Source organism: Oryctolagus cuniculus, chromosome 1, assembly GCF_051225735.1.
Source record: "Oryctolagus cuniculus isolate XC-2025 breed Fujian yellow rabbit chromosome 1, ASM5122573v1, whole genome shotgun sequence".
NCBI classification, from domain to species: domain Eukaryota; kingdom Metazoa; phylum Chordata; class Mammalia; order Lagomorpha; family Leporidae; genus Oryctolagus; species Oryctolagus cuniculus.
The window spans coordinates 33,617,136-33,643,410 of NC_142867.1; the positions used below are offsets into that span (position 1 = coordinate 33,617,136).

The following is a 26,275-nucleotide window of genomic DNA, read 5'->3' on the forward strand; positions in this document are numbered from 1 at the left end:
TCAGCTTCAACCACAGAGTGACTTGCTTCACAGTGGCAAAATGGCAGCAGCACTTGTAGGTTTCACATTTGTGTAGCCAAAAAGAAGCGACAGCACCTCTTCTCCAGCATTCCAAGCAAGAATCCAAAGATTTACTCCTTGGACAACTTCAATTGCAGCTTATTCTTGAATCCCTCTCTCATTCAAGAGCAGGGGAGTAGAGTTTACTAAGTGATTTAAGCCAATCATGATTCATGCCCTGGAAGCAGGCATAGAGGGTTGGATGGGTATGGGGGTAGGGGGTGGAGCAGGTTCGGTTTCTACTGACTACATAAGATACATTGGAAGAGTGGATTCAACCGGATGAAATCTGGGTAATCGGGAACAGAAGAGCACAGAATGGTTACTGGGTAAATAATTCCTATATTTGAATGAATTAAACAAAACATATCTTTGATTAAACGATATTATTGAAATGTAGAAATTCATTATTGTCACTTAACATGAAATGTCAAGGTAGGCCATTTCAGTTGGTGTGGTATGTACCCAATCACTGGGGCTCTGTTTTGTCAGACTCAGGGTTTCCATATGGCCACAAGTGGCTGCTACAGCTCCAGGCATTACATTCTCTACTGTGACCCAACCAAGGAGACAGGAAGGCTAGAAACAAATCAGCTCTCTTCCCATGCATCTCAACTTGTATTAGGGTAGGAAAATCTTTCCCAGAAATTTCTCTGCCGCTGCTCTCTTCCATCCATGGGCCTGAACTGGATCTTATGGTTCTTGCTAGCTGCAGAGGAGCCTGGGAAAATGAGTTTGTGGGATTTTTTTTTTCAGTATCTAATGGGAAGCTGGCAGGAAAAAAGTGGGCTGAGAATGGCCTTGGGTAGTCATCACTTCATGTTATATTTTAGTAATTCTGTATTAAAGATCAGAGGCCATGTCCTAAGATCGGCATTCATTACAGAGACTATTACCAGGATCTGGCTTAAGGTCTTCTTAGAAAAACTCAATCTCACAAGTAGTTAGCTTTCACTCACGCTATCTTCAAATACAATGTTCAGTGTAACATTAAGTATTCAGGTGTTGACACCAATGAGAGGCTTATCAGAAGCAAATTTAGGCATCAGTCTACTTCACACTGTCAGCACTACATCTAATTAAAAAGTCAGCTTATAGAAATTGAAAATCCCAATGTAGACTGTTAATTAATCTGAAGTTTGTTTTTTCTAGAGGGCAAAAATATTTTCTTACTAATTAATTGCCTAATCTTCAGCGTTCTAAGCTCAGTCTCAGAGTATATTACAAATATCCTATCACTCGATAAATTGCAGCTAGTATCAGCAAAATATTTTTGGCTTGTGAGGCCAAGAAAATGACTCAATAGATTACAGGAACAGTAGAGTGAAGGATGCTGAGAACAATCTGATTACACACACATATATCCATTATGCTTTTAGTTTCGAGCTATTCCAACTTTGGACATTTTTTTTTCCCTTTCTGACTTCCCTTGAAAAATGACATGAGTAAATTTTCACTGCAGTTGGAAGCAGACTCTGTTAGAAGAAAGAGGCCAATAGCTGGGGAAACTGTGACAAATGAATCTGCTAGGAGGAAAGAAAAACTTAAGCCATTCGGAAAGCAAAAGATGCAGGAGTAATTGCAGCTTGGCTGGGCAGGGCCAGCTCAGACTTACATTTCAGTACTGACTCACAACCAACTTTTCATGGTGCTGTAGCATTTATGAGGCATTTTCACTTACATTGCCAATTGGCCCTGGCACTAATAAATCTCCACTAGTGCATACTTGGTATGTACAATTACAGTGGGATATAATAGGTATTATTTTTGGCAGCCCAACAGTTCATCTCCCACCTTCCCTTTTCTGGCAGCTGACTCAGGCCTGGCCTGTCATAGCACTCATCCACCTGAACCCATGGAGGACCAATCAGGTTCTTCCCCTGGGATTCTGATAGAAAATTACCCGCCCACCCCATCACCACCCCATGCATAAAAGCTGGGAGTGGAAGACTGGGGCTGTAGAAGAGAATAACGCAGGTAGAGAGAATTTGGTATTACTTTGGGGCCCAGGATCAATCTTTGCCTGAAGCCAGATCCCTTGGGATGTCTGAGTTAGGTGAGCCAATAAATTCCATTTCTGGTTTACTGAGTTTGAGTTAAGCATCTGTCACTGGCATGGAGTAGCCCTGATACCATCATTTATACAACCCACAATCCATCTTTCCAGGTTCAGCTTGAATTGAGCCTTTGGATGATGTCTTCCTGCTGACCCTGCCTTTTTTCCAGTAGCTACATCACTCACTTACTGCACCCAGCAATGTTGACTGCAACCACAATGTTGACTACACTCTCAATGTTCTCTCATTTTTAAATGTCTTTCAATCATAGAGCCTTGTGGTAATGGATAGCATGGTCCCCAATTAATACACAAGAAGAGTTCTGAACTTTTTTGGGAAACTGCTTGGGTAGGAGTCAAAATATCTTTCTTCAGAGAAATAATGAAAGTGATGGTTAAGTGTGAAGGCTGACATGAAAGCCCTGTTTTATGAAAACGAGTCTACAGTGATAGAGAATAGTGTTGTCATACAGGCAACACTCACTTGAGAAGAAAAGTAAGTCTAATTTGAGAAAATAAGAGGCAGACTCTTCTGGACTGTCTGGAGGAGCTTGAGAGTTGTGTTGGTTATCTTTTTAAAAAATTAGTTTTGACTTTTTACACAACTTATACATCTATTTGGTTTATCAAGTCACATAGTTCTACACGGTTTATCACAAAAAGTAGTAGCAGTTTGGGGATAACCCTTGGTCCTCAATTCCCTGCTTCTTAGAGGCAACTGCTCTTCAATCTCTTAGCTGCTTATTTTGGTATTTAACACATATGTCTAATCATGTCTTGGTTTTTATTCTTTAGATTTTGTCTATTAATTTCCATTATGGAATGTATAAGGATTCAGTTTTCAATCCTCACCTGCCCACCTGGCACACTGCTCATACCTCATCTTCTTGATGGAGGTTTTTAAAAAAATAAAAACTAAAACTAAAACAACAACAAAAAATTATTTCAGGGGGAGGGGAGAAGAGGAGAGCAAGTGCACTGGTTCACTATGGCTGAGGCTGACCCAGGTTAAAGCTGGGAGTTGGGAACTCGGTCTAGGTGTCCCATATGAATGACAGGAACCCAATTACTTAAGACATCACCTACTATGTCCCAGGGTATGCATTAGTCAGAAGCTGGAATTGGGAGCAGAACTGGGTTTCAAATCTAGGAACTTTTTGAATTGGGATGCAGGCATCTTAATCAGCCAAAGGCAGAATTACCATGATTTGGTAGACATTTAGTGTTCACATTTACCACAATTAGGCCTATGCAATTCACTGCCAAGCATTGTAGTATCCAAGTGTACCAAGATTACTCTTTTCTATCACAACTTGGAGTTTCCCCAGAATAATCATCTTATATTTTGCTTACTTGCTTATATTTTTGTGTTATTAATTTAGCCTCAATCTCTCTCTCGGTTACAAGTCCTCTCAATAAGGTAACAATCAGTTTTGTTTTCACTGAGTTCACCTTTTTGGAGACTTGGTTCCCTGGACCTTCTGACCAGCTCTGACCTGGAAGGGTTGCTCTCTGAGCCTGCCACCCACCAGCCACCCTTGGCTCTCCCATCATTAGCCCCAGGGGTTCCTTTCACCTTGCTCTTCAGTTGGCATTCAATATGGTATTTTACCATTTTGACTCTTCTTAAGTGTACAGTTCAGTGGCATTAATACACTGGCATTATTTTGGAGCCATCATCTCCATTGTTAGAACTTTTTTGTCATCCCAAACTGGAACTCCATATCCATTAAACAATGACTCCCTTTCCTCATCCACAATCCTACTGTCTCTATGTATTTGTCCTAGGTATAACACATAAGTGGAATCATACAATATTAATTCTTTTTCTAGTAGTTTTAAATAAAGGGGGTATGAAAGGTACAGTGGTCCTCCCTTATCTACAGGGGCTATGTTCTCCCAGTAGATAGCGTCAATCCCTACATGTAAAGTGGTGTTTTGTTCTAAATGTCTTACACTGTTGCTCACAGTGTCAAAATTAATGTTTTTCTGTGTTTTATGCTTCCTGTCTCCTTTCCATCACTACTCTTGCACTTTGAGGTCACTGTTAAATAAGAGACAGCTAGAAGTGACTAACAGGTGGGTAGCAGACATAGCAGGGATACACTGGAGAAAAGGAAGTTCACAGGCATTTTTATCACACTATCCAGAACAGCATCAATTTACAACTTATGACTTGTGAAATTTTCTGTTTAATATTCAGAGAGCTAATTGTGGATAAGGGAAAGGGATATTAGTATACATTTTTTGAGAACATACACACCTAAATAATGCTTATATCAACCTTCTTCTTACTTACTGATAACTTGGTTGGAAACATTAATTCTGGTTTGGATGTATTTTATTTTGAGGGCACTAGTCCCATGTGATGTCCCAATTAGGATGACTGACTTGGAGCTAGCACTACTATTTATTAAATGTGCCATTTTGAGTGAGTTACTTTGGATCTCTGATATCTATTTGTCAAACGGAGTTGGGTCTATTCATAGACTTGCTGTGAGAATAAACTGCAAAGAACTAATATGATGTATAGCATGGAGCTCAAGACTACCCTAAGAAGTGGCTTTACTGCTCTCCAACTCTGGGTGCTGCTGTTGAGAGGTCTGAAGTTGCTCTGATTCTTGCTCCTTTCTTGGTAACTCATTTGTTTTCTTTATAAGTAACTAAAACCTTTCTGTATCAATGTTCTGTAGGCATACAGCACTTGGGCTATCCTCCACTTCACTCCCTGGCCACAGCAGAGGGCTGGCCTGGAGGAGGGGCAACCGGGACAGAATCCGGTGCCCCGACCGGGACTAGAACCCGGTGTGCCGGCGCCGCTAGGCGGAGGATTAGCCTATTGAGCAGCGGAGCCGGCCTTAGCAATAACATCTTTCCATGTAAATAGATATGCTCTTGGCTGGCGCTGTGGCTCACTAGGCTAATCCACCACCTGCGGCGCTCAGGGCGTTGGATTCTGTCCCGGTCGCTCCTCTTCCAGTCCAGCTCTCTGCTGTGGCCCGGGAAGGCAGTGGAGGATGGCCCAAGTGCTTGGGCCCTGCACCCGCATGGGAGACCAGGAGGAAGCACCTGGCTCCTGGCTTCGGATTGGCGCAGCGCGGCGGCTGTAGCGGCCATTTGGGGGGTGAACCAACGGAAGAAAGACCTTTCTCTCTCTCTCTCTCTCTCACTGTCCACTCTGCCTGTCAAAAAAAAAAAAAAAAAAAAAAAAAAGATACGCTCTGAAATACAGTGCTCAGTAGCTGCTTCGTATCCCTTCTTATAAAGGCATCATAATGTATTTAACCAACTTTCTACTGCTTTACAAATCTGAATTACTTCCCCATTCTTTATAAGCAACAGCATGTTGAACATCTTTGTGGCAAAAATTCTGCCTTCATTTCCTCAAACTTGATTCAGCGCTCTTTCTAACAGAACCACTTTTGATAGCTCACCAATCCCATAAGGTGCTTTGTCAAATAAAGTTTCTGCAAACACATGTTTGGGAATGCTGGGATTCTATGTGGCTACAAATCAGTCCAAAGGCCCTGTGGATTTTTCTGTTGTGTACTTCATCTTGGAAGTCATCATGATCAGAGACTCAGCTTTGGTCTGGCCTAAAGAAAACTGTGCTGACCCAGACCTGAGGGAAGTAGTAGAAGAAAAACTGGCAGGGCGGGGTGGTGGTGGTGTGTCTGGCTTAGAATGACAAACAGCCTGAGATTAGTGGACTGCACACAGCATAATCCACCTACTTACCATCAGGATGTGTTTAGACTCCTATAGTAGTGGGAAGTAATGCTTGAGGCATAATTTCGCTTAAAAAATTCATGACTCTGAAATAAGGCACACTGGTTTGGAAGCCAAACTTCAAAGTGTTCTTTTTGTTGTTGTTGTTTAAAGAATGTTTTACACTGCTGAGAGTTTTGAGGAAGGGCTCCAGATGGAAAAAGCAAGCACCAGTTCAGCACAGTCAAGTAAGGGGCCAAGTCTAGTAATTCTCAAATTACAGTGAAGAGACATCTCACAAGCTTGTTAAAATGCAGATTTCTGGGCCTCCTGGCTGTAGTCTAATTTGTCAGCTATACTATAGGCCTTAAATCTGAACCTGTAACAAGGACCCCCAGGGAATCTGATGCAGGTGGTCCACAGACCACAGTTTGAGAACCCGGCTTAGACTGCATATCTCAGAAATTGCCAAGTTGCATGAATCTGGAAACTTCTCTGGAATTTCCCTTGTTACCTGTCACAGGATCTTGGAGGATAGACTGACAATAAATTTTTTTTTTTTTTAAACTGTTAAATAGGGCACCAGGCCCAGAAGATGGGCTCGGTGACCCACCCCGGAGTTTTTACAGAGCCGATATGTCAGGTAACCTTTTGGGGCAGTAGTGCTAAGCTGGTCTGGCAGCTCTCTCTCCTGGAGGTTTTTAAAATTCTTGCAGTCCTCTCTGGAAGCCATGGTAATGGGCTTTTAAAATAGTAATTAGGGAGGGGGGAGGACCACAAAACCAACCAACCAACCAAAAAACCCAAAACAGCGGGATTGCTTTTTGGACCAAGGAACAGGAAATGGCCGTCTAAAATCTGGAAGCATATTTTTGGGAGTTCCCTGTTCCTCTCTGCGCCCTGACGACGGTCCTCTTCCTGTAGCCTCTCTCTACTCTCCCTAGCCAAAGCTGTTGGGAGTCCCGCTCCGGCTGGGCGCGGAAGAAATCGGTCAGCGAGGGGCACGACCACCCTCCTACAGCGGCTTCCTCGGGTCAAAGGTCGCGGGAGTAGGAGCCCGCGCGGGGCTCCTGGGAGTGCAGAGTCCCCGGGCGCGCGGCAGGCTGGGAGCGGCTCCTGGTGCCGCGCGGGGCGCTCTGCTGCCCGAGGCCCCACGTCACTCGCGACCCGCCCCTCTCACTGGCGGCGGGAGCGACGCCGGCGGCCCAGGGTAAGCGTTGCGGGGCCCTCGAACGTGCTGGAGCTCGGGGCCCGGCCGTGGGGAAGCGTCCCGCGGGCTCCTCCGCGCGCCCGGAGCTTGGGCCGCCGGGGCCTGGGGCCCGCCGGGGTTGCGGCTTCCGAGGCGTGGCGATCGTGCGGCCGTTCTTCCGCCTGTCGGGGCCGAGCGGCTTCCCTGGGGCCGTCCCGTGAGCGCCCCCGAGCTCCCGCGTGGCGGGACTCCCGCGTCCCCCGTCGCGCCTGTGTACTCCCTTGCGCCGCCTGCTTCCTGCGCTCGGTTCCCCAAACCCCGCTAGAAAACACACCGGAAGGGGGAGCTTTGGGTCAAGCGAAGGCTTTTCTGTCCAAAAAGGCCTGTTTTTCCGCACACCTGGTTTTAATAAGAGCCTAGGGAGAAATATGGCCTGAAGGCTCCCCGAGAAATTCAGTCCCCAGAGGAAAAGCAAACGTGTGCGTGCACAGACGCGTGCACTGTGCAGGGGGTTCGTGCAGACCTCGTGCACTTTGCAACTTTTAATATAGCCTGGAGAGGATGTAGGCCGTGTTAGGAGACGCAACAGAAATGGCAGTTCCTCAGAACACTTCGTTAACCTCGAGGACAAGGAGGCCACACAATGTATTCTTTTCTTGCCTGTCTTAATAAGGAAAAAGGAATATTGACAAAAACAACCACCTCCCCTTCCTGCACTCCCACCTCGGGAATCCTTGTGCCGCAGCTTTTTTCTTTACAGAGTTGCCTTTCGAAGGACACCTCATTCTCACTGCAGATTCGGCATCTGGGAGATCACGTCCCAGCAGAGTGGAAGTCTTTAGTTCTGAGAGAAAGACCTCAGAGTACACGAACTGCAAGTTCAAGATTGTATCGTGCTTTCAACCTATATTATAAAAGTTTAAAGGATAACGGACATGAAAGGCTTTTAAAAAAGACCCTCGCGAGACATATATATTCACACACATTCGTAGTGCATCTTTGTCTCAAGCCAAGAGGAAGTTTCTTTCCAACACAATGCTTTGATCTTAAGAGAAAATAGCTCTTACCTTTGTACTAGAGTTTTGAGGACATTGAAGTTGTCATAAACTTTTCTTAAACCCCTCATCTGAAGCCTACGTCTTATACTTTGCTCTGCTAGAATGTCAGATCTCAGGTCAAATAAACATCCATGTCCTGTGTCATCTTAAGCAGTGACGATTTTTTTTTTCAAAGCACCCATCACTGTCTTTCAAGTCTTATTTATTTCCATTTTATTTAAAAGGTGGAGAGATAGAGAAATAGAGAGATCTTCCACCAGCTACTTAACCTCCCAAATGCCGGTAACAGCTGGGGCTGGGCCTGGCCATAGGCAGGAGCCCTGAACTCAGTTTGAGTCTCCCACGGGGATGGCAGGGACCCAGGTGCCTTAGCAGGAAGCTGGATGGGAAACAGAGTAGCCAGGACTCAATCTCATGCCCTCTGTTATGGGATGCAGGTGTCCCAAGCCGCATCTTAACCTAACATCTGCTCCCAACGACTCCTTGTCTGAAATGATCATTTGAGTTTGATTATCCTCGGTCTTCCAACCCCATAGTAATATAAGTCCTACAAGTAGGAATTTTGCTCTTTTGCTTACTGTACCCTCTTCCTTACTCCCGGTGTCTACCAGGACAGGTACTTAGTAATCCTTTAAGAAGGTTTGCAGCATAGGGTGCAGCGTGGGGAGCACTCGCTAAGAGAATGTGACCTTTAAGAAAACGTCCTTGGTCTCCAGGCCCCTATCCCTCGCGTGCTTCCCGGGATGGCTTGGGTGCAGTTGCTGCCCGACCTGCTGGTCCTTGTTGGGGTCCCACCCACTGTATTTCAGGCCAGCCCTGGGAAATAGGACCAGGAAGCAGCTGAGTCTTCAGACAGTTTCTCTTGGGCCTGGATTTTGGACTGGAGAGCAACTGGGCCTCTCCCCCAGAGGCCTGGGGACTGCTGGCCACACGAACCGTCTGACCCCCTGGCACCTTCCTGTGCTTGGCTGTGTTGTGAGGTTCCAAGGTCCGTGCGTGGCGGGAGCTGCTTGTGAAAGATACTCTGTTTTTGTTGGACTCCAGGCACAGGGAATTATTAGAGGAGTGACAGGCTGCGAAAGTCAGAGCCTTTCCCTGTGGCTCACGAGGCTGCTGTCTGGCCTGCTTGCTGGCAAACACCCTGGATTCCTGTGTGGTTCTCAGAAACCGAGTCTACAAGGAGGAGGCTGGGAGCAGGGGCAGGAGAGGTTGGATTTATCCTGCTGCCCTGGGGACTGATGGTTGAGAACCTTGCCGTGGGCAGCAGCACCAGAGTGCAGAGTCTGGGACTACACGCCTTTCCTTGAGGTCACATGGGGTCATGGGGCCTTACAGATCCCCTGGCCACCCGCCCCTGGCCAGAACTTGGGCGTCCAGTGAGCGAGTTCAGAGACGAGAGCTGTAGGAGGAACCAGATGTTCTGGAAACGGCCAGTTGCCAGCTGGGAAGCTTTTCCTTAAGCTTCATCGTGCCCAGTCTGGTGCCTGGCACCTGGTGGGCACTTAATGAGTGCTCTTTCAGGTAGGCAGCAGCCCGGCAAACCTTGTTTCAATCCTGAGTGTATCAGGTGTTCTGCACAAATGTTTGATTTGACAAAACATAGACCCAGGGGGCCAACTGCCTGGGTTCAAATCCTGACCTCTCCACTAAGAAGCTGTGTCCATGACCCCATTCTCCCCCTGTAAATGCAGGTGACAATACCCACTTCGTGGGATTCTTAGGAGGGTGAGAAGTGGTAAACTTAATAAAGTGCTAGGACAGAGCCTGGCCACTAGGGAGTGGTGTTAGTCTTTTTTTTTATTTTATTTTTTTAACTATACCAAAATACCTAAGGCAAGCTAACTTTATAAAGAGCAAGGGTTTATTTAGCTCCCAGTTTCGAAGGCCAAATAACCAATGGGGAGAGTTAAGGAGAAGAAAATGAAGACATGAAAGGCTTGGGATTGGGTGCTGCTGATAAAACGGCGATGTCAAGAGGAGGAGGAACGAGGCACAGGGAGGGGGTGGGAAACGTGCACTCAAAGGGTGCGAAGCCGAGAAAGCTGGGATTCGATTTCTGCAGTGCAGAACTTTTCTGGCCCTTCAGCAGGAACGCATCATGTGGTGTACCTCAGACTTAGTGCAGAAAGCCGTCTTTCCTCTTGCCTCAGTGTTTCTCAGAACACAGTTGGACAACCATCCATAGACCAGGCCTGCCAGCAAGGCCTTGGCTTTTCTTTAACAACATCAGCCCTATAGCAAGGCAAGGAAACACCCCATGGTCAGGCTGAAGCCCAGGCCACTGGGTTCTGGAAGCCAGGTCAGTTTGCATTTGCCTAGTTTCTTCAGGCGGCTTTATAGGCCCTATTCCATCACACCTGCAGCAAGCTTTCTAAGTGACACTTAAGGACATGATTCCTGTAAGAAAGTCATTCTGGCGATTAAAAAATTGTGGTAAAATGCATGTCACATAAACGGCCCATTCACACTGGTGTTCTGTGTTTAGTGGCATTAGTTACATTTGCACCGTTGTGCAACCATCACCTCCATCAATCTCCAGGATGCTTCATTTTGTAAACGGAAACTCCACCTCTATTCAACAGTAGCTCCCTACTGCCTCCCCTCTCCATGGCTCTCCCTGTGAATCCGACTACTGCAGGTGTGTCATCTAAGTAGGCCTCCCGATCTGTGTCCTTTTGTGTTTGCTTATCTCATTTAGCATAATGTCTTCAAGGTTCATTCTTGGTATTCGTGGTGCAGCCTGGGTCCAAGTTCCCCTCCTTTTTAAGGGCAAATGATACTCCGTTATATGGATACAGTATACTTTATCTGCTCACCCTTCAGTGGACATTTGGGTTGCTTCCACTTCCCTGGGATCCTAATTAAGTTCTTTAAGTAGCTTCTGCTCACAGCTTTCTTCCACACAGATGCCAGGTACCTTTTGGGTTTGCTTTCATTCCATCGGAGTTGCGAACAGAAAACCACAAACTATCTCATTAAATCAAGATGTGCAATTGGGTCTCTCAGACTTTAGAGCAAAGATGCTTTTCCAATTCAGTTTTAAGTGGAGTTGGGTAGCAGCAGTTCTGTACTTCCTTGAGAGTTTTTGTCAGAGAAGTTACATGATTCCTGTTGGGAGCAATCTCTTTAGTTCAGGATCTAAAGGGATTATCTTTAGGGGGAGCATTTCAAAGTTGAGGTCCCCTGTGCTTCCCAGGCCTTGGCAAGGCCCCAGGCATTTGGGTCCTTAGGTATGTAGGTTGGGTTAGAATTTAGGCCTAGACTCCCTGAAGAAGGAATTTGGCTGCTTCCCAGTAAGATGCTACATGGTGGGCTGCTATGAGTTCCGAGTTCGAGAGAACAGCTTAAAAGAAGACTTTGGTAGAGAGGGGGAGATGGGCATCATCAAAGAGCCGTTTGCTGAGCCCCTCTTCCCACACCAGCCATTTTTTCCTCCTTCCCAGGAGAAAATGAAATACCTTACAAAATTTATTTATTTATTTATTTATTTATTGGGAAGTTAGAATTACACAGATATCTTCTGTCTGCTGGTTTACTCCCTAGATGGCTACAGCGGCCAGGGCCGAGCCCGGCTGAAGCCAGGAACTTCATTCGGGTCTCCTACATGGGTGGCAGGGGCCCAAACACTTGGGCCATCTTCTGTTGCTTTCCCCAGGCCATTATCAGAGAGCTGAATTGGAAGTGGAGCAGCTGGGTCACAAACCTGTGCCCATATGGAATGCCGGCCTTGTAGGTGGCAACTTTACCCACTGCACCACAATGCCAGCCCCCAAATAGGAGTGAGCCATTAGGTGTGGGATAACTTAAAGGTGAGTTGGTATTTGTTTCATTCTTTACTTAGTATAGTTACTCGTATGTGTATAAAGTTAATTGAAAATAGATTTTACTGAAAAATAAGAATGGGAATAGGAGAGGGAGGAGAAGGTGGAAGTGCAGGTGAGAGGGCAGGTACGGTGGGATGAATCACTGTATTTCCGTGGTTGTATTTATGAAATGCATGAAGTTTGTATTACTTAAATAAAAGGTTTCTGAGGGGAAAAAGGAGGTGAGTTGGAAGTGACCACGTGATGAGTGTTTGTTCTTCCTCCTTCTGCCTGCCTCACAGGATCCAGCTTTGTGGTTTGAATTCACTGGTTCTCCATGAACTCTTCAAGGTGAATTCACTCAGGTGCTGCCGTGTCCTCACAAGGGTGCTGTCAGATAATTTAGATTTTTTGAGGGAGGCACACCTATACTCCACATCTCCACGTGGATACCCAGGAGCTGTGAGCTCAAGGAGGCTCATGGTTTCAACATTAGATCCTGCATGTTTGTTTCATTGAGGTCATGTCTTTGTGAAGCTGATGTCTTTGAGCACCTGATGAAAATCTGTGTAGACTAGGAAATGAGCCTAGCAGTGTCCAGTGTGCATTAATTTTTCACATGGATGTTAAATTGTTAACACCTAAGTACTTATTATGTTGTATGGGCCTTATTATTTAACAAGTGAACTTTTTTTTTCTTTTTCCATCCCAGGGATAACATTACTGAGACAAAGTACCATGTACTAAGAGAGTTTGGCAATCTCTGCTCCAGTCAATCAGAAATACCCACACTTGCATATTTACTTTTAAACACATGAAAACATGGAGTTGAGGATGAGATTGCAAGAGGAATAAAGCACTTTGCTTTGAGCGTGCCTAAGCTTTTCTCATTATAAAATTATTACATATAAGTTATAAAAAATCCAGAAAGTTAAAAAATACCCTCTCCCCTTGTCCCCAAGAGATAACAGGTGGTAACATTTTTGTGGTTATTCTTTCAGACTTTTTTCCTATGACTATTTAGGAACAGATATTTTACCAAAATTGGATCATATAAATTCTACTTACTGCGTTTTAAGATTCACTGTATTAGAGCCATCTTCCCATGTCAACATGTGCGTTTGTAACTATATATAATGCATAGGGATTTACTGTAAACAGATTTACAATACACTTTCAAGGGAGAAAAGCCACTGAACTCAAACCTTTCTTATTGCAGAATGACTCCACTAAGATTAGCTCAATTGTGCCCCCTTGTGGCGTAATGCAGTATTTAACATTCTCCAACAGAATGAAAGATCTTTTCCAGACGTTCATAATCTACAAGGAGAGATGAACATATAATTATGGAACTATGAAATAAAAACAAGTATATAGGAGAACTAAAGTTAAATTACCATAAGCAAATACCTGAGTCCTAAATATTACAGACTCATTACCATAGCACCAGCAGCAGCAATGATGATAACAGATCTCATATATTGAATCCATATGAACCAGGAAATCCTCTTGGCAATTTCCATGGGAAAGATGGAGTTTCTGTTGTCTAGGGCTTTACACATGGGTAGGATTTTGAGCTTGAGGGTTGACAAGGAGATGCAATACTGGGAGGGGACAGTGCTCCAGGTGGGGCAGCTGCAAGAGCAACAGCATGGAGTCTGCACAGGGGGGAGCGAATCTTGCAGATTCCTTGGAGCAGATTGGGAAATGGTATTAGGAAGTTAGGGTAGGGTCTTAAATCCTTGGCTAAGGAATGTGACCATCATTCTGTTGAAAGATAATAAGAACCAATGATTCAGATTTGTTTTTTAAATGAAGTAATTTGATCAGACACTTAGAAAATTTAACTCCTCAGTAGTGTGAAAGATGAGAGACTGAGGGCGGCGGGGCGGGGGATTGGTTAGAAGGCAACTGCAGTGGTCCAGGTAGGATAAAACATAGCTCCGAAGAGGGCAGCAGAAGATGGAAATGAATGGAATGGATGTGTGCGTGGTTAGGAAGCCAGCAATGCCTGGATATTCTTGAGTTTCACAATTGTTTTATTCTTGTGAAGCCAAACTTTGTTAAACTTGAATGGAGGTGTTCATATCCAGTGGGCTTGCTTCACATGAATGAAATGGATCCCTTCACCAATGTTTCTATGCTGTTCCCCCCAACCGCCTCCCCAACTCTACTCCAAGAAAAAGTTATTTTAAGGACATCAGCAAGACCACACTGTTCAGCCCTTGATGTGGTAATTTGATAGGATACATTATTCCTACCTATTTTGTATGTTTGTGATGGTGACATGATATTTGGAGAATGATGTAACAATTTGTTTCTCTTTTCTAATAAACTTAAAACCCAGGGAATTTGCTGAACTAGAGTAAACAGGATTTGGACTGTAACAGAAGAGCCCATTCCAAGATTGAGTTAACTGAGATTGCCTGGTTAGGGGGCTGGAGCATGCTATTTCTTGGCTATTTTAAAAGAGTGAGACAGTTAATTGAGGTGATTGGAGGTTAGTTTGTCTTCCAAAATAATCAATTTTTAAACTAGTTCATAAGTGAATATGAAAGAAATCTTGCCTTTACTATTGTCCACTTGAAGTGATTCTCAAATCAAGTCTGCTGTTCATTGATGAGCCATCAGAGCCTTCTTAATGAGCTCAGGCCTATCCTGAAAGGATACTGTTTTAGAAGATAATAGGCTCATAAGTTTGAATTTGTTTTTATCAAACTGGTAGTACCTGATGCTACTTCTTCCTAATTCTTTGTTATCTGTGGCTCTTCCTGCCTATGTGGCCATAGCTTTACAGAGTTTGAGGGCCACAGATGTGGAAACCAGTGATTGGGTTGATCTCCTTTTGTGCATTTTCACTGTAACCAGTGAACTTATTTTCATTTTATGGGTGCTCTTAAATATTGTTCCTTGAGGGGTAGGAACTGTGGCACTGCCCACATCCCATATTGGAGTGTTGGGATCCTCTTCTAATCGAGCTTCTTGCTAAGGCGCTGGAAGGCAGTGGATGATGGCCCATGTACTTGAGTCCCTGCCACCCGCGTTGGAGGCCTGGATGGAACTCTCAGCTCCTGTCTTTGATCTGGCCCAGACCTGGCTATTGCAGGCATCTGGGGAGTGATCCAGCAGATGGAAGATATCTCCCCCCTCCCTTTCAAATAAATAAAATAACCTAAAAAAATAAAAGATTGCTCATTGAGAAGCTATCTTGAGTTATGAAACATTTTAAAGATGAATGAGGAAAGTTGTATCAGTTGTTTCTGGGGCATCCTGAACCTAGAATTCAAGAGGATTTGCGTGCTTTCTATCTCTGACTGTTAAGCTGCTTTTGCTCATGGGCAAAGAGGTGTGACTGAATAGAGTATAAAATATACTGCAGTTCTCGAGTTTGTGGCTCACCAATTAACATGCTTGAGTGATTGCAAACTTTACTGAAATCATAATTCAAAACTAATTTGCCCTCAGCATCCAGCAGTATCATAGTTCAAATCCTATCAGATTAGAGTTATAGCCTTTATCACTTTTTAACCATTTAAATTATGCTCTTATTAATAGGATCTATGTTTGAAGATCAACAGGCAGATGGTTGGATTGCATGGTTCGTGTCTAGTTGAGTTTTTATGGCTCATTGGGCACATATGTACTAAACTAACCCCTCTATTTAGAAGTGAAGGATTTTACTAAAAGTGAGCAGATTTTTATAGCAGGCAGCTTATTTTCATCTGCTTAAGTAGTTTTTAAAACATGAAGCATTTTTCAGTACAACTGTATCTTAATGTGTTAACTGTATATTTTTTAAATACAGACTTCTTTCACTAACTTAATGGGAATTCACAGAAATCATAGCTTTTTAATGAAAGCCAATATGTTTCAGTGCCAGATATCCTGAAGAATTCCAATGAACCAAAAAAAGAACACATTTCTGAACTGCAAGTATGCATATGGGACCCTTCAGAGGCTTGACCGAAAGGCTTGATGGAAGGTCTTAAAATGGGAGAAATATTAACAAGGGGGACATCGGGGTGGTTTTAAGAATGGCTTAAATAATGTGGGTAGTGAAATGATTTTCTACACCAAAGGATGGTTTGATTGAAAAATTGAGATTGTTGCATGGTCTTAATGTTATGTAGTCTAAGTCATACTTCAATCCATTTTGAAATAATAGAGGTCCATGATAGCTGTATTTTTTGAACCTTCAGCTACCACAAGTGAAACCACTAGTTTCAAAACTAGTATAACTGCTCTGACAAACAAAATTTGCAAGACAAGGGAACAGATTATTTGATGCGGAAAAGATTCTTGAAATTCTGGGATTAGAATGTTTGCAACTGTAAGGAAATCACACATTCATTTGGTTGCACTTTGTTCAGACATTAAGGGCTTGGGACCAGAAGTCAGATGATGTCAATTTTAATTGCTGCCCTGCACTTAACTAACTGTGGGACTAGGCAGCTGACTTAACCTTGCCATGATTCTGTTTTCTAGGGTTTAAACCATCTCGTGAGGTTATTGTGAGGCTCTGATGACCTACCATGCATGCAGTTTTCTTGAGAAGTCACGCTAAAGCATTATACCCATGGAATTATTTCTCTGCTCTTGAATACTAATAGCCAGATAGAGACCACACTTTATTCACTGTTGCTTTGCTCAAATGCTTAACACCTGGTCAGTGGAAGGGAAGGCTGATGTTTAGTGCAGAATGAATGAATGAATACTGTCTTTGCTCTAGTTTTGTTGTATACCTCAGAAACTTGAGCAAAAAATGAAACTGAAGTTGTGGTTTGGGATTCCTTGGAGTTTTACACAGGTGCTCTGTGCTGGTACCCATCCAAGTTTGAGCCACGTGCGTAAACACAAGTGTATTCTCATAGACATCCTAGCATTCCATTTGTACAGGATGTTTGGTGGGTTTTTCCTGTGCTTTTGGACTTGGCAGCTAAAGCTGCAATTGCAAACATAACATTTTAAAGAAAGCCAGTGATAGTTGTGCTCTCTGTCCTTCTCCACTCCCCAGTACTCCAGGCCACCATTGGGCAGCCTGCTTGGTTCTCCTGTCTCCTCTCTCATCCTGTGGGCATTTAATAAAGGGGGATAGGATGGAGGGAGAGACCTCTTGGTTGGCCTTTTGGGGAAACAATGTTCATGGTTTATTGTTCTCTCCAAAAGGGAGGGAATGAGTTGGAAGGGTGATTCCCCAAAAAATTAAATGAGGAGAGAAATTGTTTCTTGCTTGCAAGAAGGGAAAATGGGCGTTTTTTGTTTCCCTGCTGGTCATCCGCATGGTCTACAAGCTTTCTGTTCTGTCCCTTGGCCTACTGGAGCAATGAGAATGGGAGAGGAGTGGCAGAAAGGGTCTGGCTGTGGGGCAGCCTGCCTGTGAACTGGTTGATGGGACAAGGGTGTGTGAGTGTGTCGTGCAGGGCTGCTGGGTTTGAGTCTCTTGCTTGTTCTCCCACCTAAGAGGGTGGCCCACTGGGTGAGGATACATCCCAAAGAGACACACTTTCAGCTCCAGCCTGCCCTATAGGGGCAGGGAAGTGATGAGACTTAAATGAGTCGGGATTGACATAAACTAGCAATAAATGGCAGTGACCCAGAGGTGATGGAACTTGCCTGGGATCCACTCCTCAAGTGGGGATGGGACATTTGACAGCACACAGTGGAGAACGGCAATTAGACGTCTTGTGTTGTATGGCACTGAGCAGTCTTCCATGGAGTCCCTGCTGTGATTAGAAATCATCCTTCTGTGGTTGACTTCAGGTGACTTAATCACATAATCCCGACTCTGAGCAGAAAGTAATAACTTTAGCGATAGTAAGATTTAGGCTAGCAGATTCCCGACACTCTTCCAGGAGGTCCAGGGTGGGAGTGGTAGCCCTCTGGGGGTTTAGATGCTGGGAGTACAGAGGAGGATAAAAGCAGTTGGAAAGGTGGGATTTTGTTCTCCTTCACTTTAACTGAGAATAAGTTTGCTTGTACCTTTTTTTGTATATCAGGCTTTATTGTAAGATTACTTTTGGACAAAAACAGCTTCTTCATCATGCACCCCCATTATTTATGAGATAAGTAAACTGAAGTTCAGACCAGGGAAGTGGCAAGCCACAGGCCACAGAACCTTGAGTGGCAGGTCAGGATCCAGATCATTTAGTTCAATACCCTGTCCTAGCTGGAAGGGTAGATGTTAGCTTTGTGAATTCAAGGTGCATTTATTGAGCACCTACTAGATAGAGTCACACAGTGGTTTTCTCTCCTTCCTAAGAGATTAATGCAGTTATTGCATCCATCTGGTGCCTTTACAGCCGGAAAAATCACAGCCAGCAGGGGCTTTCTTGGGTTAGCTGGGCAAGAGATCTCTGCAAGTCAAACACTATTAACTTTAATGAAGCAGCTTTGATGGTGGGGAAGAGATAGCTGACACTGTATTTCCCTAACCATAAACCACTCTGACAGATAAAAACAAACAGGCTCAAGATAACATATAGCATTTCAGAGATCAGGGCCAATAATGAGGCCCGACGGATGTGAGCTGGGCTTTCCTCTAAAGCTGTTCTCCTCCATCTGTTGTGGAAACTTCTGAAACCCCGAACTTTTGCCGAAACCACTGCCTGGCTCATTATGACGGCCTTGAGTGGAATTTTTAAATAAATGTGGTCCCGTGGAGGGCTCCTTCTGAGGACCCTCTTTGCTTTGCCTTAGCAATGGGATCTGAGCGCTGATGGTTTGTTTATCCAGTTCTAGCAGCCTGGGTAATATACTCTTCCGCCTCCCTGTCATGGGCTGACCTAACCTGCTCATTCCTCTCTAAGGGGGAGCACCTCAGCCTCCAGCAACAGTCACACGACCAATGAGCATTACACATGGGGCTGCCGTGGTTTACTTCATCTTGGCAGATCCAGTGGAGAACTTTGCCTAAAAATAATCACAACAAGAAAACCACACCAAGGTTGGACCAGGTTTGGTGCTAATGCCTGTTGGAGGCTACGAAGAGGAAAACAGTATGTAATTTGGAGCTCTGACATATGACTTGATCATTAATCATTAAGTTCAGGTTTCAGTTAGACTGTGATGCATGGCAAATCTTCATTTTAAAAAATGTTGATTTCAGTTCCCGCACCAGGCCCTGTACTGCATCCTTTTATTGAAATCTGCTCATGTGTGGGTGGTGGGGGAAGAATCATTATCATCGTGCTTTTGAATTGTAAATCATTTTCTGCATGCATTTTCTCATCTGTTCCTCATGAACTTCCCACCAAGGTAGGTTTCCTGTGGTCCCACTGGTTTGCCTGGATCATAAAGATAGGAAACGTCAGAGCCAGGATTGAATGGATTGTAAGGCTTGTGTCACTCTTATGGAAAGCTCTGAGTTTTCCCATGTGTGCACACGTGTGTGTGTGTGTGTGTGTGTGTGTTTGCTGAGGATTAGGGGCAAGTGGGAAGTACTAGAAAGCCCAAGAGTCCAACTTAAATTACTTATAGAAACACACTGGTAATGTGAGAGCTGTGGTTGAGTCTCAATGCTGTATTCTTTGCTCAGGATTGCCTTCCTTCTACTAAGACAATCAGTAAGTTGCTTCAACACAGTGCACTTCGAGAGATTTGTGGAGAAATAGAATCAGAAGAAAATGCTCGTTTCCCATGAACATTTTGATGACCCCTCATACTTGCTTTCATAAGGGTTTTGATTATTAATAGACTAGGTGCACATGCAGGCACATAACTTTGTCTTTACTACTCACATCAGTCCTAGAGGAAACTGAGGCTAAGAGACATTAATTCACTTTCCCAAGGTCACACAACTGTAACTGCCTGCCTTGAGGCTGTGCTTGTCTTACATAGCCTCATGTGGTCAAAGGTGAACAGCTGGAGACAGAGAGGCTCTGAATTGACCTAACTATACATTAATAATGATGAAAACAATAACTCAATATACACACCAGCCCCTCTGCTTATAGTTTCACAATTATCTCACTCACTTAAAAAAATTTTTTTTTTGGCTGGCACCGTGGCTCTCTTGGCTAATCCTACAGCTATGGCGCCAGCACCCCGGGTTCTAGTCCTGGTCAGGGCGCCGGATTCTGTCCAGGCTGCTCCTCTTCCAGTCCAGCTCTCTGCTGTGGCCCAGGAAGGCAGTGGAGGATGGCCCAAGTGCTTGGGCCCTGCACCCGCATGGGAGACCAGGAGGAAGCACCTGGCTCCTGGCTTCGGATCAGCGCAGTGCGCCGGCTGCAGCGCACCGGCGGTAGCAGCTATTAGGAGGGTGAACCAACAGAAAAGGAAGACCTTTCTCTCTGTCTGTCTCTCTCTCACTGTTTAACTCTGCCTGTCAAAAAATAAATAAATAAAAAAATTTAAAAAATAAAAAAAAATTTTCAAAAATTTTATTGATATAAAGAGGATAGAAGAGATTTCATGTATTTCACAGGTACAGTTCTAAGAAGATAATTGGGCTGGTGCCGCGGCTCACTAGACTAATCCTCTGCCTGCGGTGCTGGCACTCCAGGTTCTGGTCCTGGTTGGGGCGCTGGTTCTGTCCCAGTTGCTCCTCTTGCAGTTCAGTTCTCTGCTGTGGCCTGGAAAGGTAGTGGAGGATGGCCCAAGTGCTTGGGCCTCTGCACCCACATGGGAGACCAGGAGGAAGCACCTGGCTCCTGGCTTCGGATTGGTGCAGTGTGCCAGCAGCAGTACGCTGGCTGTAGCGGCCATTTGGGGGGGGGTGAACCAACGGAAAAGGAAGACCTGTCTCTCTCTCTCTCTCTCTCTCTCTCTCTCACTAACTCTGCCTCTCAAAAAAAAAAAAAAAAGAAGATAACCATATTTCCTTGCCTCCCCTTCTCCTACTCTTAGTCCTGCTCCTTCTTTGTCTTTTGCAAAGGCATAATTTCAGTCCACTCTGTAATCACAGGTTTAAATCACCACTAACCATAATATTTAACAAGTAAAAAGTAGGAAGCCACAGTTCCACAGGAGTATAAACAAGAGCTAAAAACAAGTCATATCACAAGATGTCCAGTTAATTCCTATATATTTTTTTGTATTCTATATTAGCTGCCACATATCAGAGACAATTTCAGTAGCATAATGGTTTCCAGTTGCATTCATTTTGTTTCAAGGCAGGATTTCATTCCTTTTATGGCTGAGAGTAATGCATAGTTTCTATATACCACATTCTGTTTTCAAAAAATATTTATTTATTTATTTATTTGAAAGTTACAGAGAAGGAGAGGCAGAGGGAAAGAGAGAGATTTTCCATCCACTACTTCATTCCCCAAAAGGCCACAACAGCCAGAGCTGGGCAAGGCCAAAGCCAGGAACCAGGAGCTGCTTCTGGGCCTCCCCTATAGGTACAGAGGCCCAATCACTTGGGCCATCTTCAGCTGCTTTCCCAGGTACATTAGCAGAGAGCTGGATTGGAAGTAGAGCAGTCAGGATTTGAACTGGCATCCTTATGGGATGCTAGCACTGTGCCACAGCACCTTCTCCAATATATACCACATTTTTTTTTATCCAGTCACTAGGTTATCGACATCTGGGTTGCTTCTATATCTTAGTCGTTGTGAATTGAGCTACAGTAAACATGGGGGTACAGATAACTGTTTCATTGGCTTATCATTTCGTGTGGATAAGTTCCAAAGAGTGGGATGGTTGGGCTATATGGTAGATCTATTTTCAGATTTTGGAGGAATCTCCATACTGTCTTCCATAATGGTTGTACTCATTTACATTCCCCCCAACAGTGTATGAGGATACCATTTTCCCCACATCCTCACCAGAGTTTATTGTTTTTTGGATGATAGCCATTCTAACTGGAGTCAGGTGAAACCTCATTATAGTTTTTATTTGCATTTCTCTGATAGTGATCCTGAGCATTCTTCATATGTCTGTTGGCTGTTTGAATTTTATCCTTTGAAAATACCTGTTCATGTCCCTTGCCCATTTCTCAGTTGGATTATTTGTTTTGTTGTTGTTGAGTTTCTTGAGTTTTTGCAGATCCTGGATATTTTTTTTTGAAAGGCAGAGTGGACAGTGAGAGAGAGAGAGAGAGAGAGACAGAGAGAAAGGTCTTTCTTTTACCGTTGGTTCACCCTCCAATGGCTGCTGCAGCCAGCGTGCTGTGGCTGGCACACCGCGCTGATCCAAAGCCAGGAGCCAGGTGCTTCTCCTTGTCTCCCATGTGGGTACAGGGCCCAAGGACTTGGGCCATCCTCCACTGCCTTCCCGGGCCACAGAAGAGAGCTGGACTGGAAGAGGGGCAACCAGGACAGAATCCAGCACCCCGACCAGGACTAGAACCCAGAGTGCCGGTGCCACAGGCAGAGTATTAGCCTATTGAGCTGCGGTGCCGGCCTGTAGATCCTACAGATATTATCCTGTAGATATTAATCCTTTATCAGTTGCATAGTTTGCACATATTTCCTCCCATTCTGTCAGTTGCATCTTTATTTTGTTGAGTGTTTCTTTTGAAGTGCTGAAGCTTCTTAGCTTGATGTCATTCCATTTGTCTATTTTTGCTTTTATTGCTTGTGCTTCTTGGGTCTTTTCCAAGAAGTCTTTGCCTATGGCAATGTCTTGCAGAATTTCTGTGATATTTTCTTCTAATAACTTGATGGTATCAGGTCATAGATTTACTTCTTTGATTCATTTTGATTTGATTTTTGAATGAAGTGTAATGTAGGAGTCTTATTGCATGCTTCTCTGCATGTGTAGATCTAATTTTCACATTACCATTTGTTGAGGAGACTGTCCTTTCTCCAAGGATTGTTTTTAGCTCATTTGTCAGAGATTAGTTGATTGTAGATGTGTGTACTAATTTCTGGAGTTTCTATTCTGTTCTGTTTGACTACATGTCTGTTTTTGTGCCAGTACCAGGCTGGTTTGATTGCAACTTCCCTGTAGGATGTCTTGAAATCTGGTATTGTGATGACTGCTTTGTTTTTGTTGTTTAAGATGCTTTAGCTATTCAGGGTCTCTTGTGTTTCCATATGAAGTTTAGTACCATTTTTGGGGGTCCTGAGAAGAATGTCCTTGATATTTTGATAGGGCTCACATTGAATCTGTAAATTGCTTTGGGTAGTTATAGACATTTTTAAAAGCTCTTGTTTGATGAATACAGATTTCATAGGTACACCTTTAGGAATATAGTGGTTTTTTCCCCCATACCCACCCTCCCTCCCCAACTCCCATCCCACCTTCTATTCCCTCTCCCATTCTATTCTTCTTTAAGATTCATTTTTAATTAACTTTATATACAGAAGATCAACTGTGTATTAAGTAAAGATTTCAACAGTTTGCACACATATACACACACAATGTAAAAAGTACTGTTTGATAACAAGTTTTGCAGTTAATTCTAAGAGTACAACTCATTAAGGACAGAGGTCCTACATAGGGAGTAAGTGCACAGTAACTTCTGTTGTTACTTGAACAATTAACACTCTTATTTATGACCTCAGTGATCACCCAAGGCTCTTGCCATGAGCTGCCAAGGCTATGGAAGCCTTTGATACCGCAAACTCCGTCAGTATTTAGACAAGACCATAAGAAAAGTGGAAGGTCTCTCCTCCCTTCAGAGAAAATTACATCCTTTTTTGATGGCCCCTTCTTTCTATTGGGGTCTCATTCACAGAGATCCTTCATGTAGGATATTTTTGCCACAGTGTCTTGGCTTTCCATGCCTGCATTGCTCTCATGAGTTTTTCAGCCATATCCGAATGTCTTAAGGGGTGATTCTGAGGTCAGAGTGTTACTTAAAGCGATTGTCATTCTGTGAGTCTGCTGTGTGGGACTGCTTCCCATGTTGGACATTCCCTCCTTTTTAATTCTGTCTGTTGTTATTACCAGGCATTTGCTGCTATTTATATGGTCTCTTTAATACTTAATACTATTTGTATGTTCACTTTAACACTTAATGTGATCACTTTAACAATTAAGATGGCATTTTACAGCTTTAAAGTTAGAAACTTCCTCCTCCCTCTCTTATTATCCTTCTTATTTTTTTACTGAGCTCTATTTTCAATTGATTTTATACACACAACACACACACACACACACACACACACACACATGATTAACTCTATGTTCGGGACATGCTCAAGCTGACTTACCTCAAACGGTAGAGTTAGAAACATACCAGCGGATTCGAATTCAATCCCATCAAGGTGGCATGTACCAATGCCATCTCACTAGTCCCAGTGATCAATTTCAGTTCACAATTGATCATACTGATAGGTCTAAGAGTCAAAGGGATCACATAAACAAGACTAGTGTCTGCTAATACTAACTGGTAGAATAAAAAAAGGAAGAGAATGATCCAACATGGGAAGTGAGATACACAGCAGACCCATAGAATGGCAGATGTCCTAAACAGCACTCTGGCCTCAGAATCAGCCCTTAAGGCATGTGGATCCGGCTGAAAAGCCCATGAGACTATTTCAGGTATGGAAAGCCAAGACACTCTAGGGAAAAAAAAAAAAAAACCTAAATGAAAGATCTCCGCGAGTGAGATCCCAGTGGAAAGAATGGGTCATAAAAGAAGGAGGTACCTTTCTCTAAAGGGAGGAGAGAACTTCCACTTTGACCATGGCCTTGTCTAAAAATTATCAGAGTCAGTGAACTCAGGGGGCTTCCATAGCCTTGGCAGCTCATGACAAGAGCCTAGGGTGATTACTGATGCCATAAACAAGAGTGTCAGTTTGTTAAGTCAACAACAGGAGTCACTGTGCACTTACTCCTCATGTAGGATCTTTGTCCTTAATGTGCTGTACATTGAGATTTAATGATATAACTAATACTCAAACAGTATTTTTCACTTTATGTTTCTGTGTGGGAGCAAACTGTTGAAATCTTTACTTAATGTATGCTAAACTGATCTTCTGTATATAAAGAGAAACTAAAATGAATCTTGATGTGAATGGAAGGGGAGAGGGAGTGGGAAGGGGGAGGGTTGCTGGTGGGAGGGACGTTATGGGGGGGGAAGCCATTGTAATCCATAAGCTGTACTTTGGAAATTTATATTCATTAAATAAAAGTTTAAAAAAAAGAGTTCAACATATAGTATGAAGAAAATTAAAAAAGACCCAAATATATAAAAATAAAAAACTGTTCCTTGGCAGTCAAGATGAGGGCTGTTCAAGTCATTGTTTCTCAAAGTGTCAATTCCACTTCTACAGCTTTCATTTTAGGTATGCTATTAGTTCTCACAGATCAGGGAGAACATATAGTATTTGTCCCTTTGGGACTGGCTTATTTCACTAAGTATGAAGATTTCCAGATTGGTCCATTTTGTTGCAAATGACTAGATTTCATTTTTTTCTGCTCTGTAGTATTCCATAGTGTACATATCCCATAATTTCTTTATCCAGTCTTTGGTTGATGGTCATTTAGGTTGATTCCATGTCTTAGCTATTGTGAATTGAGCTACAATAAACATGGAGGTGCAGGTAGCACCTGCATTTTCCTTTGGGTAAATTCCCAGGAGTGGAGTGGCTGGGTCATATGGTAGGTCTACATTCAGATTTTTTTTATTTATTTGATAGGTAGAGTTATATACAGACAAAGAGGGAGAGAGAGAGAGAGAGAGAGAGAGAAAGGTCCTCCTTCCATTCGTCCAATCCGAAGCCAGGAGCCAGGTGCCTCTTCCTGGTCTCCCATGCGAGTACAAGGGCCCAATCCTCCACTGCCCCCCCAGGCCACAGCAGAGAGCTGAACTGGAAGAGGAGCTACTGAGACTAGAACCCAGCATCCATATGGGATGCCAGCGCCGCAGGTGGAGGACTAACCAAGTGAGCCAAGGTGCCGGCCCTATATTCAGATTTTTGAGGTATCTCCAAACTGTCCTCCATAGTGGGTTTACCAGTTTACATTCACACCAATAGTTGATTAGGGTAACTTTTTCCCTGCCTCCTCTCCAGCATTTGTTGTTTGTTGATATCTGTATGAGAGCCATTCTAACTGGAATGAGGAGAAACCTCATTGTAGTTTTGATTTGCATTTTCCTGACAGCTAGTGATCCTGAACATTTTTTTCATGTGAATATGGACATTTTGATGGCATTAATTCTTCTAATTCACAAAAATGAAAGATTTTCCCTTTTTTATATGTCATCTTCTATGTCTATCCTTAATATTTTGTTACTTTGATTGTAGAGCTCTTTCACATACTTGGTTAAATTTATTCCAGAGTATTTAAATTGTTTTTGTAGCTATTGTGAATGGTACTGATCTTACAAGTTCTTTCTCAGCCATGACATTGTTTATATTGATTTTTGTTGGTTTTATATCCTGTAGCTTTACCAAACTCTCTTATGAATTCCAGTAGTCTCTTAGTGGAGTCTTTTGGATCTCTTATATACAGAATCATATCATCTGCGAAAAAGTCATATTTGATTTCTTCCTTCCTAACTTGT

General features: G+C 43.5%; 1 protein-coding gene across 5 annotated transcripts in view; it reads left to right on the forward strand.

The window, feature by feature from the left end:
• Positions 1–6,735: 6,735 nt before the first annotated feature.
• Positions 6,736–26,275, forward strand: part of LOC100346516 (uncharacterized) — a 244,706-nt gene continuing 225,166 nt past the window's right edge. For 2 of the 5 annotated variants that reach the window (XR_016217949.1, XM_089309870.1), the window contains exon 1: positions 6,900–7,034. The gene's annotated coding sequence lies outside the window, so the exon portion shown is untranslated. Of the gene's footprint in view, positions 7,035–26,275 lie in introns of all 5 variants that reach the window. The other 3 variants (XM_051825757.3, XM_051825770.3, XM_089309866.1) reach the window with 3 other exon arrangements.